Below are 12,334 nucleotides of genomic sequence, written 5' to 3'. Positions count from 1 at the left end.
TTATACATGTATTCTAACATATATTATGTAATCTTGATAGACCATAGACACGTATACAACGTTTTGACATATCATATCGACGTCATCTATATATATTATTTGGAACAACCATAGACACTCTATATGCTGTAATGTTCGAGTTAGCTATACAGGGTTGAGGTTGATTCCAAAATAATATATATATATATATATATATATATATATATATATATATATATATATATATATATATATATATATATATATATATATATATATATATATATATATATATATATATATATCGTGAGTTGTGATCGAGTTTGAGACTTGTATACTGTCATAACCCGACCTTAACCATAAGGACGAATACAATAACATATGATTTCATCGCGAGGTATTGACCTCTATATGCGACATTTTTCAAAAACTGCATTTGTTTTTACAATACAAACCATAGCTTTTATTACAAATACAAGGTTTAAACAACTTAATAAGGATTATCGTTTAGCGATAATCTTAGACTTACAAACTTTACATGTGATAATAACAATACGACCTCCAACATATTTTACATTACAAATCCTCCGATATGCAGTTTTATTTTTGACACAAATATGCATACTCAAGATCTTGCTTAAATTCAACATGTTGCAGCGGAAGCTTTTAGTTATCACCTGAGAATAAACATGCTTAAAATGTCAACATAAAGTTGGTGAGATATAGGTTTAATGCCGGCAGCAATATATATATATAGACCACAAGATTTCTTATATAAACATTTTAATAAAAATATTCTAAGTGGTTGAGCACTTGGTAACCATACTTAACATTTAATCACGTCGCATATTCCCTTTATTATGAAATCTTACTACACCGTACCAAGTGTAGTCACGAAACGAAGTACTGTGCAACCGTTGAATACTGGTCGTCCAGTCCGGTTGGGGTTGTCAGGCCCGATAGATCTATCAACAGGATTCGCGTTTACAATACCGCTGTAAATAGTAGTTACCAAGCTACAGGGAAGTATGCCAGTGGTACAACTCAACGTAGAATATATTTTTCAGTTACTTGTGTCCATATCGTAAAACATAAAATACATGTATTCTCATCCCGAAATATTTAGAGTTTAAAAGTGGGACTATATACTCACTTTTGCCTTGAAGATATATATATTTTGACTTGGTCTCCGGTTGATATCACGAACCTATCCATATATAATATATCAATATATTTTCATTTTAAACAATCGTCACGTATATATACTTATAATACTTTTAATGTCTTCTTAGTCCGTAGTTAGCAATTCAATTTTAATGGTTCATATTTAGGTGTTCAATAAATAAATAAAACCCCCATCGAAATAAATAAAACCCCCATCGTATTTGTATTGGTCGGGATTAATCTTGACCCATGGTACCTATATTGTCAAGAAGACGTATTGCGTACAATCATGGGATCTTATGATTAATCTTCTCATATAGTTTATGGGTGATCCTGAAATATATAAAATTAAATTATGAGTACATATATATAAAATATCATGTTATTTTAGAAAGATGTGATTTATTTAATTTTTCTCCAATTATTTTCGTGGCTAAACTAGTTTTGGATATCCGATCTTGTTTTAGTCATAGTTTCTTCGTTACAACTCCGTTTTCGTTGGTTCAACTTGCCACTTCCTTGGATCGAGTCCTTCTTTAAGAATATGAACTGTAAATACCTTAGTTTGTATTCGAAATCACAGGTCATAGGTCAAACTTTGGTGAAACTTATGAAGTTGATCATTTTCCATCATGTAAACAACCTTAAATGATTATTTTTCTAAAAATACTTATACTTTGAGTTAAATCATGAAATTTTTATGTGTTAACATATTCATAGTAAATATCAATTTTCCAGAAAATAAGCCTCCAATTCAAAGTTCAAGATGGTTTTTAATTATCCAACCCAAAACAGCCCCCGGTTGTACTCCGACGACGTAAATTCAGTTTTTAAGGTGTTCTTTGAAAAAACCAAGTTTTACCTTGATAAGTTAGCATATCCTTATGATATATTACAGGTCTTGAAGTATTTTAAAAGTTAAGTTAGAAGGATCTATTTAGTTTGCAAACAAGTTTGAAAACATTCAAACTATGTTCTTGTTGTTAAAATTTTATACCATAAAATAAGATAACTATATATATATGAATCGAATAAGGTTATGAACAAAGTTACTACCTCAAGTTACTTGGACAAGGTTGCTGTAAAAGAGAAGTAAAAACCTAGAATCAAAAGAGTGGTGGAGTTGGATGAAAGATTGGAAGTAAACTTGTGTTCTTGGAAGGATTCTTGAAGTGTTTTTGTAAGGGTTTTCTTATGGTGATTAAGTGATGTTTTTGAAGCTAGATCTTCATGGTTGTAGGCTGAGATGGTTAAGGGTTTTAAGGCTCTTGAAAGTGTGTTCCTAACTAGCAAAATGATGTAGAAAAATTGAAAATGGATGGAGTATATATGGTGGTGATGGTGGCGTGAATGATGAAGATCATGGACAAAATTTATGTTGTAATTTTGTGTAATTAGTCATACTATCATACAAAAGTAATTACCTTATACTTAAGGCATGAACAAGAGAGTTACCTTATACATAAGGCATGAACAAGGGCTGGTTGATGGTGATTTGATGTGTATATACCAATAGTAAATACGTATAGAAGCTAGGTATGATACGAGTACATATACTCTAAATATACGTATAGAAATCTTGTGAAAACGGAACGAGGATTCAAATATAGTTATCTTTTGTGAATATACTTATATTGTTTTATGTATTTAAGTCCTTAAAAAGTGATTAAATACATTACATATACGATATATGTATAAACATTATAGGTTATAAGTATTTATATCAAAAACGTTACTTAAAGTTATCGTTTTGAAAACTTAAGTTAGTAGTTTCAAAATATACTTATAACTTATTGTTATTAATACAAAATGAGATATTAAAACATCCTTAGATCATGTTAAATATGTATATATACATATATATGAAATGTCCCGTTCTTATTGATTAAAAACGTTCCATATTAATTGATTTCGTTGCGAGATTTTGACCTCTATATGAGACGTTTTTCAAAGACTGCATTCATTTTTAAACAAACCATAACCTTTATTTCATCAATAAAGGTTTAAAAAGCTTTACGTAGATTATCAAATAATGATAATCTAAAATATCCTGTTTACACACGACCATTACATAATGGTTTACAATACAAATATGTTACAACAAAATAAGTTTCTTGAATGCAGTTTTTACACAATATCATACAAGCATGGACTCCAAATCTTGTCCTTATTTAAGTATGCGACAGCGGAAGCTCTTAATAATCACCTGAGAATAAACATGCTTAAAACGTCAACAAAAATGTTGGTGAGTTATAGGTTTAACCTATATATATCAAATCGTAACAATAGACCACAAGATTTCATATTTCAATACACATCCCATACATAGAGATAAAAATCATTCATATGGTGAACACCTGGTAACCGACAATAACAAGATGCATATATAAGAATATCCCCATCATTCCGGGACACCCTTCGGATATGATATAAATTTCGAAGTACTAAAGCATCCAGTACTTTGGATGGGGTTTGTTAGGCCCAATAGATCTATCTTTAGGATTCGCGTCAATTAGGGTGTCTGTTCCCTAATTCTTAGATTACCAGACTTAATAAAAAGGGGCATATTCGATTTCGATAATTCAACCATAGAATGTAGTTTCACGTACTTGTGTCTATTTTGTAAATCATTTATAAAACCTGCATGTATTCTCATCCCAAAAATATTAGATTTTAAAAGTGGGACTATAACTCACTTTCACAGATTTTTACTTCGTCGGGAAGTAAGACTTGGCCACTGGTTGATTCACGAACCTATAACAATATATACATATATATCAAAGTATGTTCAAAATATATTTACAACACTTTTAATATATTTTGATGTTTTAAGTTTATTAAGTCAGCTGTCCTCGTTAGTAACCTATAACTAGTTGTCCACAGTTAGATGTACAGAAATAAATCGATAAATATTATCTTGAATCAATCCACGACCCAGTGTATACGTATCTCAGTATTGATCACAACTCAAACTATATATATTTTGGAATCAACCTCAACCCTGTATAGCTAACTCCAACATTCACATATAGAGTGTCTATGGTTGTTCCGAAATATATATAGATGTGTCGACATGATAGGTCGAAACATTGTATACGTGTCTATGGTATCTCAAGATTACATAATATATAATACAAGTTGATTAAGTTATGGTTGGAATAGATTTGTTACCAATTTTCACGTAGCTAAAATGAGAAAAATTATCCAATCTTGTTTTACCCATAACTTCTTCATTTTAAATCCGTTTTGAGTGAATCAAATTGCTATTGTTTCATATTGAACTCTATTTTATGAATCTAAACAAAAAAAGTATAGGTTTCTAGTCGGAAAAATAAGTTACAAGTCGTTTTTGTAAAGGTAGTCATTTCAGTCGAAAGAACGACGTCTAGATGACCATTTTAGAAAACATACTTCCACTTTGAGTTTAACCATAATTTTTGGATATAGTTTCATGTTCATAATAAAAATCATTTTCTCAGAATAACAACTTTTAAATCAAAGTTTATCATAGTTTTTAATTAACTAACCCAAAACAGCCCGCGGTGTTACTACGACGGCGTAAATCCGGCTTTACGGTGTTTTTCGTGTTTCCAGGTTTTAAATCATTAAGTTAGCATATCATATAGATATAGAACATGTGTTTAGTTGATTTTAAAAGTCAAGTTAGAAGGATTAACTTTTGTTTGCGAACAAGTTTAGAATTAACTAAACTATGTTCTAGTGATTACAAGTTTAAACCTTCGAATAAGATAGCTTTATATGTATGAATCGAATGATGTTATGAACATCATTACTACCTTAAGTTCCTTGGATAAACCTACTGGAAAAGAGAAAAATGGATCTAGCTTCAATGGATCCTTGGATGGCTCGAAGTTCTTGAAGCAGAATCATGACACGAAAACAAGTTCAAGTAAGATCATCACTTGAAATAAGATTGTTATAGTTATAGAAATTGAACCAAAGTTTGAATATGATTATTACCTTGTATTAGAATGATAACCTACTGTAAGAAACAAAGATTTCTTGAGGTTGGATGATCACCTTACAAGATTGGAAGTGAGCTAGCAAACTTGAAAGTATTCTTGATTTTATGAAACTAGAACTTTTAGAATTTATGAAGAACACTTAGAACTTGAAGATAGAACTTGAGAGAGATCAATTAGATGAAGAAAATTGAAGAATGAAAGTGTTTGTAGGTGTTTTTGGTCGTTGGTGTATGGATTAGATATAAAGGATATGTTATTTTGTTTTCAAGTAAATAAGTCATGAATGATTACTCATATTTTTGTAATTTTATGAGATATTTCATGCTAGTTGCCAAATGATGGTTCCCACATGTGTTAGGTGACTCACATGGGCTGCTAAGAGCTGATCATTGGAGTGTATATACCAATAGTACATACATCTAAAAGCTGTGTATTGTACGAGTACGAATACGGGTGCATACGAGTAGAATTGTTGATGAAACTGAACGAGGATGTAATTGTAAGCATTTTTGTTAAGTAGAAGTATTTTGATAAGTGTATTGAAGTCTTTCAAAAGTGTATAAATACATATTAAAACACTACATGTATATACATTTTAACTGAGTCGTTAAGTCATCGTTAGTCGTTACATGTAAGTGTTGTTTTGAAACCTTTAGGTTAACGATCTTGTTAAATGTTGTTAACCCAATGTTTATAATAACAAAAGAGATTTTAAATTATTATATTATCATGATATTATGATGTACGAATATCTCCTAATATGATATATATACATTAAATGTCGTTACAACGATAAACGTTACATATATGTCTCGTTTCAAAATCATTAAGTTAGTAGTCTTGTTTTTACATATGTAGTTCATTGTTAATATAATTAATGATATGTTTATTTATCATAATATCATGTTAACTATATATATAACCATATATATGTCATCATATAGTTTTTTTACAAGTTTTAACGTTCGTGAATCACCGGTCAACTTGGGTGGTCAATTGTCTATATGAAATCTATTTCAATTAATCAAGTCTTAACAAGTTTGATTGCTTAACATGTTGGAAACATTTAATCGTGTAAATATCAATCTCAATTAATATATATAAACATGGAAAAGTTCGGGTCACTACAGTACCTACCCGTTAAATAAATTTCGTCCCGAAATTTTAAGCTGTTGAAGGTGTTGACGAATCTTCTGGAAATAGATGCGGGTATTTCTTCTTCATCTGATCTTCACGCTCCCAGGTGAACTCGGGTCCTCTACGAGCATTCCATCGAACCTTAACAATTGGTATCTTGTTTTGCTTAAGTCTTTTAACCTCACGATCCATTATTTCGACGGGTTCTTCGATGAATTGAAGTTTTTCGTTGATTTGGATTTCATCTAACGGAATAGTGAGATCTTCTTTAGCAAAACATTTCTTTAAATTCGAGACGTGGAAAGTGTTATGTACAGCCGCGAGTTGTTGAGGTAACTCTAGTCGGTAAGCTACTGGTCCGACACGATCAATAATCTTGAATGGTCCAATATACCTTGGATTTAATTTCCCTCGTTTACCAAATCGAACAACGCCTTTACAAGGTGCAACTTTAAGCATGACTATCTCTCCAATTTCAAATTCTATATCTTTTCTTTTAATGTCAGCGTAGCTCTTTTGTCGACTTTGGGCGGTTTTCAACCGTTGTTGAATTTGGATGATCTTCTCGGTAGTTTCTTGTATAATCTCCGGACCCGTAATCTGTCTATCCCCCACCTCACTCCAACAAATCGGAGACCTGCACTTTCTACCATAAAGTGCTTCAAACGGCGCCATCTCAATGCTTGAATGGTAGCTGTTGTTGTAGGAAAATTCTGCTAACGGTAGATGTCGATCCCAACTGTTTCCGAAATCAATAACACATGCTCGTAGCATGTCTTCAAGCGTTTGTATCGTCCTTTCGCTCTGCCCATCAGTTTGTGGATGATAGGCAGTACTCATGTCTAGACGAGTTCCTAATGCTTGCTGTAATGTCTGCCAGAATCTTGAAATAAATCTGCCATCCCTATCAGAGATAATAGAGATTGGTATTCCATGTCTGGAGACGACTTCCTTCAAATACAGTCGTGCTAATTTCTCCATCTTGTCATCTTCTCTTATTGGTAGGAAGTGTGCTGATTTGGTGAGACGATCAACTATTACCCAAATAGTATCAAAACCACTTGCAGTCCTTGGCAATTTAGTGATGAAATCCATGGTAATGTTTTCCCATTTCCATTCCGGGATTTCGGGTTGTTGAAGTAGACCTGATGGTTTCTGATGCTCAGCTTTGACCTTAGAACACGTCAAACATTCTCCTACGTATTTTGCAACATCGGCTTTCATACCCGGCCACCAAAAATGTTTCTTGAGATCCTTGTACATCTTCCCCGTTCCAGGATGTATTGAGTATCTGGTTTTATGAGCTTCTCTAAGTACCATTTCTCTCATATCTCCAAATTTTGGTACCCAAATCCTTTCAGCCCTATACCGGGTTCCGTCTTCCCGAATATTAAGATGCTTCTCCGATCCTTTGGGTATTTCATCCTTTAAATTTCCCTCTTTTAAAACTCCTTGTTGCGCCTCCTTTATTTGAGTAGTAATGTTATTATGAATCATTATATTCATAGATTTTACTCGAATGGGTTCTCTATCCTTCCTGCTCAAGGCATTGGCTACCACATTTGCCTTCTCCGGGTGGTAACGAATCTCAAAATCGTAATCATTCAATAATTCAATCCACCTACGCTGCCTCATATTCAGTTGTTTCTGATTAAATATGTGTTGAAGACTTTTGTGGTCGGTATATATAATACTTTTGACCCCATATAAGTAGTGCCTCCAAGTCTTTAATGCAAAAACAACCGCGCCTAATTCCAAATCATGCGTCGTATAATTTTGTTCGTGAATCTTCAATTGTCTAGACGCATAAGCAATCACCTTCGTTCGTTGCATTAATACACAACCGAGACCTTGCTTTGATGCGTCACAATAAATCACAAAATCATCATTCCCTTCAGGCAATGACAATATAGGTGCCGTAGTTAGCTTTTTCTTCAATAACTGAAACGCTTTCTCTTGTTCATCATTCCATTCAAATTTCTTCCCTTTATGCGTTAATGCAGTCAAGGGTTTTGCTATTCTGGAAAAGTCTTGGATGAACCTTCTGTAGTAACCAGCTAGTCCTAAAAACTGGCGTATGTGTTTCGGAGTTTTCGGGGTTTCCCACTTTTCAACAGTTTCTATCTTTGCCGGATCCACCTTAATACCTTCTTTGTTCACTATGTGACCGAGGAATTGAACTTCTTCCAACCAAAATGCACACTTTGAAAACTTAGCGTACAATTCTTCCTTCCTCAATACTTCTAACACCTTTCTCAAATGTTCACCGTGTTCTTGGTCATTCTTTGAGTAAATAAGTATGTCATCAATGAAAACAATGACAAACTTGTCAAGGTATGGTCCACACACTCGGTTCATAAGGTCCATGAACACAGCTGGTGCATTAGTTAAACCAAACGGCATGACCATAAACTCGTAATGACCGTAACGTGTTCTGAAAGCAGTCTTTGGAATATCATCTTCTTTCACCCGCATTTGATGATACCCGGAACGTAAGTCAATCTTTGAATAAACAGACGAGCCTTGTAGTTGATCAAATAAGTCGTCGATTCTCGGTAGTGGGTAGCGGTTCTTGATGGTAAGTTTGTTCAACTCTCGGTAGTCGATACACAACCTGAATGTACCATCTTTCTTCTTGACAAACAAAACAGGAGCTCCCCACGGTGATGTGCTTGGTCGAATGAAACCACGCTCTAAAAGTTCTTGTAATTGGCTTTGCAGTTCTTTCATCTCGCTGGGTGCGAGTCTGTAAGGAGCACGAGCTATTGGTGCAGCTCCTGGTACAAGATCTATTTGAAATTCAACGGATCGATGTGGGGGTAATCCTGGTAATTCTTTCGGAAATACATCGGGAAATTCTTTTGCAATGGGAACATCATTGATGCTCTTTTCTTCAATTTGTACTTTCTCGACGTGTGCTAGAACAGCATAGCAACCTTTTCTTATTAGTTTTTGTGCCTTCAAATTACTAATAAGATGTAGCTTCGTGTTGCCCTTTTCTCCGTACACCATTAAGGGTTTTCCTTTTTCTCGTATAATGCGAATTGCATTTTTGTAACAAACGATCTCCGCTTTCACTTCTTTCAACCAGTCCATACCGATTATCACATCAAAACTCCCTAACTCTACTGGTATCAAATCAATCTTAAATGTTTCGCTAACCAGTTTAATTTCTCGATTCCGACATATATTATCTGCTGAAATTAATTTACCATTTGCTAATTCGAGTAAAAATTTACTATCCAAAGGCGTCAATGGACAACTTAATTTAGCACAAAAATCTCTACTCATATAGCTTCTATCCGCACCCGAATCAAATAAAACGTAAGCAGATTTATTGTCAATAAGAAACGTACCCGTAACAAGCTCCGGGTCTTCCTGTGCCTCTACCGCATTAATATTGAAAACTCTTCCACGGCCTTGTCCATTCGTGTTCTCCTGGTTCGGGCAATTTCTAATAATGTGGCCTGGTTTTCCACATTTATAACAAACTACATTGGCATAACTTGCTCCGACACTACTTGCTCCGCCATTACTCGTTCCGACACCATTTGTTCCTTTCGTTCTATTAACCCCTGGTCCGTAGACCTCACACTTCGCCGCGCTATGACCATTTCTTTTACACTTGTTGCAAAATTTGGTGCAGAACCCCGAGTGATTCTTTTCACACCTTTGGCATAGTTGCTTCTGATTGTTGTTGTTGCGGTTATTATTGCTGTTGGGATGATTGTTGTAGTTGCTGCTGTTGTTGTTGTTGTTGTTGTTGTTGTTGTTGGGCCGTTTGTTGTAGTTGCGATTGATGTTGCGATTGTTGGGATAATTGTTGCGATTATTGTTGTAATTGCTGTTGTTGTTGTATTGGTGATTCTTATCACCGTTTTCCTCCCACTTTCTTTTGACTTGCTTCACATTGGCCTCTTCAGCAGTCTGTTCTTTAATTCTTTCTTCAATTTGGTTCACGAGTTTGTGAGCCATTCTACATGCCTGTTGTATGGAGGCGGGCTCGTGTGAACTTATATCTTCTTGGATTCTTTCCGGTAATCCTTTCACAAACGCGTCGATCTTCTCTTCCTCATCTTCGAATGCTCCCGGACACAATAGGCACAATTCTGTGAATCGTCTTTCGTACGTGGTAATATCAAATCCTTGGGTTCGTAACCCTCTAAGTTCTGTCTTGAGCTTATTGACCTCGGTTCTGGGACGGTACTTCTCGTTCATCAAGTGCTTGAATGCTGACCACGGTAGTGCATACGCATCATCTTGTCCCACTTGCTCTAGATAGGTATTCCACCATGTTAACGCAGAACCTGTGAAGGTATGCGTAGCGTACTTCACTTTGTCCTCTTCAGTACACTTACTTATGGCAAACACCGATTCAACCTTCTCGGTCCACCGTTTCAATCCGATCGGTCCTTCGGTTCCATCAAATTCCAAAGGTTTGCAGGCAGTGAATTCTTTGTAGGTGCATCCTACACGATTTCCTGTACTGCTAGATCCAAGGTTATTGTTGGTATGTAGCGCAGCCTGTACTGCGGCTATGTTTGAAGCTAGAAAAGTACGGAATTCCTCTTCATTCATATTCACGGTGTGTCGAGTAGTCGGTGCCATTTCCTTCAAAATAGTTAAATGGAACAAGTTAATCATACAGAATATTAAGAGTAGTTAATAGTATTTCGTAGCATAATATGAACTCATTTATAAAAGCTTTTTCTTCATATTAGCGTTTTATAAGTTTAAATTCGGGTAGTACCTACCCGTTAAGTTCATACTTAGTAGCTAATATACAATTCAACTACTACAATTCTATATGAAAAACTGATTATAATAATATTTCGCGTTCAAACTTTTATACAATATTTTACAAACTTACAATACCGCTTATTTTACATAAAGCATGAAATATAGCACACAATAACTTTGATACAAGATAGTTGTGAAGATAATTCTAGCTAATACACAAGTCGTTCAGCAAAGGCAATAAAGACACGTAATTCATACGTCCAGAAACAAGTCATGCATTCTGGTTTTACTAGGACTACTTCCCATCCTTGGTCTTGTGCAACATAACCGTTATGGCCGTTGATAAGACAGCGTGTTGTAACGTCATCAAAGGGACGAGGGTTACGTAATGTCCAACAGTCCCGTAATAATCTAAAAACCTCATTTCTTACCCCAATTACCGACTCCGTCACTTGTGGAAACGTTTTGTTTAATATTTGTAGCCCGATGTTCTTGTTCTCACTTTGGTGAGAAGCGAACATTACTAATCCGTAAGCATAACATGCTTCTTTATGTTGCATGTTAGCCGCTTTTTCTAAATCACGAAGTCCAATATTCGGATATATTGAGTCAAAATAATTTCTTAACCCGTTGCGTAAAATAGCATTTGGGTTCCCCGCAATATATGCGTCAAAGTAAACACATCGTAACTTATGGGTTTCCCAATGTGATATCCCCCATCTTTCAAACGAAAGTCTCTTATAAACCAAGACATTCTTGGAACGTTCTTCGAATGTCTTACAAACTGATCTCGCCTTAAATAGTTGTGCCGAAGAATTCTGGCCGACTCTAGACAAGATTTCATCAATCATGTCTCCGGGTAGGTCTCTTAAAATATTGGGTTGTCTATCCATTTTGTGTTTTTAAACTGTAAAATAGACAAGAGTTAGATTCATAAAAAAAATACTTATTAATACAAGCAATTTTTACATATATCATAAAGCATAAGAACACTATATTCCATATATTACACCACACGAATACAACTATCTTATTCCGACTCGCTCGTTTCTTCTTCTTCGGTTTTGGTTCGTTTTACCAAGTTTCTAGGGATATATGATGTTCCCCTAATACGAGCCGTCGTTGTCCACATTGGTTTAGAAAAACCTGGTGGTTTAGAGGTTCCCGGGTCATTGTTACAACTTAAGGACTTCGGGGGTTGACGATACATATAAAGTTCATCGGGGTTGGAATTAGATTTCTCTATTTTTATGCCCTTTCCCTTATTATTTTCTTTTGCCTTTTTAAATTCAGTTGGGGTAATTTCTATAACATCATCGGAATTCTCA

The sequence above is a fragment of the Rutidosis leptorrhynchoides genome, chromosome 2, assembly GCF_046630445.1.
Source record: "Rutidosis leptorrhynchoides isolate AG116_Rl617_1_P2 chromosome 2, CSIRO_AGI_Rlap_v1, whole genome shotgun sequence".
NCBI classification, from domain to species: Eukaryota; Viridiplantae; Streptophyta; class Magnoliopsida; order Asterales; family Asteraceae; genus Rutidosis; species Rutidosis leptorrhynchoides.
The sequence above is the reverse complement of the archived record's forward strand: the minus strand, read 5'-3'. Positions refer to the sequence as shown.